This window comes from Phalaenopsis equestris, unplaced genomic scaffold, assembly GCF_001263595.1.
Source record: "Phalaenopsis equestris unplaced genomic scaffold, ASM126359v1 Scaffold000060, whole genome shotgun sequence".
In the NCBI taxonomy this organism is placed as follows: Eukaryota; Viridiplantae; Streptophyta; class Magnoliopsida; order Asparagales; family Orchidaceae; genus Phalaenopsis; species Phalaenopsis equestris.
In genome coordinates this window covers 995189-998557 of record NW_018164502.1, presented here as the reverse complement: position 1 = coordinate 998557, position 3369 = coordinate 995189, and positions in this window count along the sequence as shown.

Below are 3369 nucleotides of genomic sequence, written 5' to 3'. Positions count from 1 at the left end.
AGGTTTAGTCCCTAAATTCATGGTTAGGCTGGGAGGATACTGGCTCTCACTCCAGGCTCCCACTTCCCTTCCCTTGAAGGCTCACACTCGCTTTACTTTTTAAACACTAAGACCAAACTTGGGGATTTTAGTATATCACCCTAAAATCTCCAATTCGATCCCCAATAAAGTTTATTTTCCTATTTATTTGCACCTAATTTCATGAACAAAACACTCATCCATGGAATTTAATGTGATTCTCACTCTGTTGTAGAACTCATACTCTATTTCTCAGATCATATGTTTCACAACAAATTTTAACATTTCAATTGGCCAGATCAAAAAGTAAATAAAGAGCGGAGTGAAAAAACCATCACAATTTATTTTATATTTTAAAATGGAACATCCAAATTATCTCTTCATTTCATCATATCTCAGAGTAGGGAGAAAAATAAAGAAGTCTACTCAGAACTCATGAGTAAGATACGATAAAACATAGATTTTATATATAAAAACAACTTTACAAAATAAATAAAAGAAAGAACACAACTTATCTTAGACTTCTCCTCAAGCAAATCCCTCGAACTTCCCTTGTATCACTTTCTCTCTTTACAATCAACACTAAATTCTCTCTTAGAAGTGTAATGAAGAAGAAACCTCTCACCTTCCTTCTCCTCATACAATTCTTCAAGAAAATCCTCTCCACACAAAAGAATTTACTATACAACACACTCACACACACTCGCACGCACACACATACACACACACACACACAAATCCCTACACACGCACACACATGAGAGGTGTCGATACATCTTTTTTAAAAATACACAAATTCCATTTTTTTTTCCATTAACACCAAGAGACAAGTCCCTTCTTCCAAGAGACATATCTCTTGATCAAGAGCCTTCTCCAAGTGTCTAGATGCATTGAACCACTTCATGGGGTGTTTGAGTCACTTGGGAGCCTTCTAGAACATCAAAAATTGACCCATAACCATCTCAGTAGCTATTAGCGTTGGTCTTGGCAATGTCGGTGCCACTTTTCATCACTTCTCCGGACTGGGGCGCCATCGGCGCCAGTCTGCAATTGCTCCACTGTTTGGATCTGTTTTAGCTCCGTTTCACCCCATTTCAGTTGCGTTTTGTTCCTAACATATATAACTACAAAATAAGCATGAAAACAACCTTTATTTAAAGTATAATTTCATTCAAAAATGTGTGAGAAGTGTAAATGATATTAAGCATAGAAAGACATATCAAAATGTGCCAGGACAGAATTTTTTTTCTTGATCATTTTTTGCTCCAAATTGCACTATTTTTGCTTCTTCTCCTCCAAAACTACATTTCTTGTCCCTGAAACTAAAAATATGCAAAATAACTTCCTTTAAAGTGTAATATAATTAAAAATCATTAAAATTGAGAATAAATTATATATGAAATAGTAGTCATTTTTTAGGCTTATCAAAGATCCAAAATTTATTATTTAAATTAGCAAAATGAGTAAACTTAGGAAAATTTTTCAAAATTTTTTGAGGATATTTTGTGACCGTGGGGTCTAATAAAGAAAAACACCAAATTTTGAGAGTTCTTATAAGGTCTATTAATCTCTTGAGTGAGGAGGGATGTGCCACTCCCCTTACATTCCAACATAACAGATTAATCATTGAGAAAAGGTTTTCCCCTTCCCTCTTATTCATGGATGGGGTTCAGCTTGTGAATTTATGGAAGGACCATCCAAAGATTGATCTTCTAGAAGTTGATTTAATTTCAGCCTACATTTCTTCTTCCTGTTGCTTTTTTGAACTTGCCACTCATCAGTGAGCACATCAGTCAGACTGTTGGGTGTAGGATCATCTAACTTATGTGGGTTAATATCTAATAGTCTCTCATCTTGAGTAGTATCCTCCAAATTTCTCTTTTCAGCAATAGGAGGGCAGTTAAGTGCCAATGATGTAGTGACCTCTAGATCAGCAGCTGCTATTATAGGAGTGTTCAAATTAGATTGGAATATCAAATCATCAGTGGATGGAATTTGTTGTGTGGCATTATCAATTACAAAGACTAAATATTTCGCTCCTGAAACCCTCCCACCTCAGGTGCAGGATGTGACACAGCCTCTACATGAGTAGCAGCATCTACACTCTCCTTGTGAAGGCTAGCAGACTTCTTTTTGGATGGTGGATGAGTTCTATAGCACTTGTCCAAATTATGCCCAAACATTCTACAATGAGAAAAATATTGAGGTCTTTGCTCCACCACAATATTCTAGAAACCCTCCTCTTCAGAGCCAATCCAGACCCTTTTCACATCTGACAGGGTTATATCTCTTTCAACTAAAACTCTAGCCCCAACAGGTCTAGCCATATAGTAAGTTGGAGCATCTACCTTCACAGGATATCCGAGAGCATGACTAATATTAAAAAGTACATTTTAGTGATAATAATGAATAGGAAGATTAGGTAGTTTGAACCACATTGGGACAATCAGAGGCTCCTTATTAGGATCAAAACCAGGAGTCCACTTAACCTGTTTCATAAGAGTCCCAACAATCAGCAGAGACTATTTAACAAACACTCCAGCATAATCTTCTTCATTGTTGAGTTTAATTAAAAGATGTCCACCATCGATTAAACCCAATTTCTAGGTCCCAGTAAGCTTAAAGCCTTTAACACATTTCCTGAGATAATTCATCTCTGGATGGCCAAATTGGAATTTACCAAGTAAGATGAACTTAACTGTCTCATTGAGTGATTAAATTTCCTTTATGGTAAAAAGAATGGCAAGCTCACCCTCCTTTAAACCTAAAGGATTAGCATAGGGACATACCCCTTTTCCTACAGCAGCATCATGAAGGGCCTGGAAGAATACCAAGTGTTCAAACGACTTTGGGATGCCATTCCATTGCCAACCACACTTGCATATGTAGCCTCAGTTCATTGGGCATTAGTTTCTACATCGATAGAATAATCAATAGCCATTGACCTCAATCACTAGGAAGCCAATGTGACAGTGCTATTTCAAAAAGAAACCAACTTGGGAAGGTGTTAAAGAAATGCCTTACCAAAGTAGAGCAGTAGCTAAAAGTTCTACAATAGGTATTGAAACAAACATAAACAGCCCACCAAAAATTTTGTAGGCAATGTAACAGTAACAAAAATTTAAACTGTTGTTCTCTGAGAAAGAACCATGTAAAGAAAAAGTTCTTATCAAAATCTCTTGCCAAGAAGCAAAATCACACTGAAGCAGAAACACCAAGCCCCCCTGTGTGCACCACTGTATAGCCGAGAGGGAGCCATCAAGGCACAAACCCTAGTAGAGTAAAACCAGTCTCAGCTACCATCCTCATATATATATATATACATATATATACATATATATATATATATAT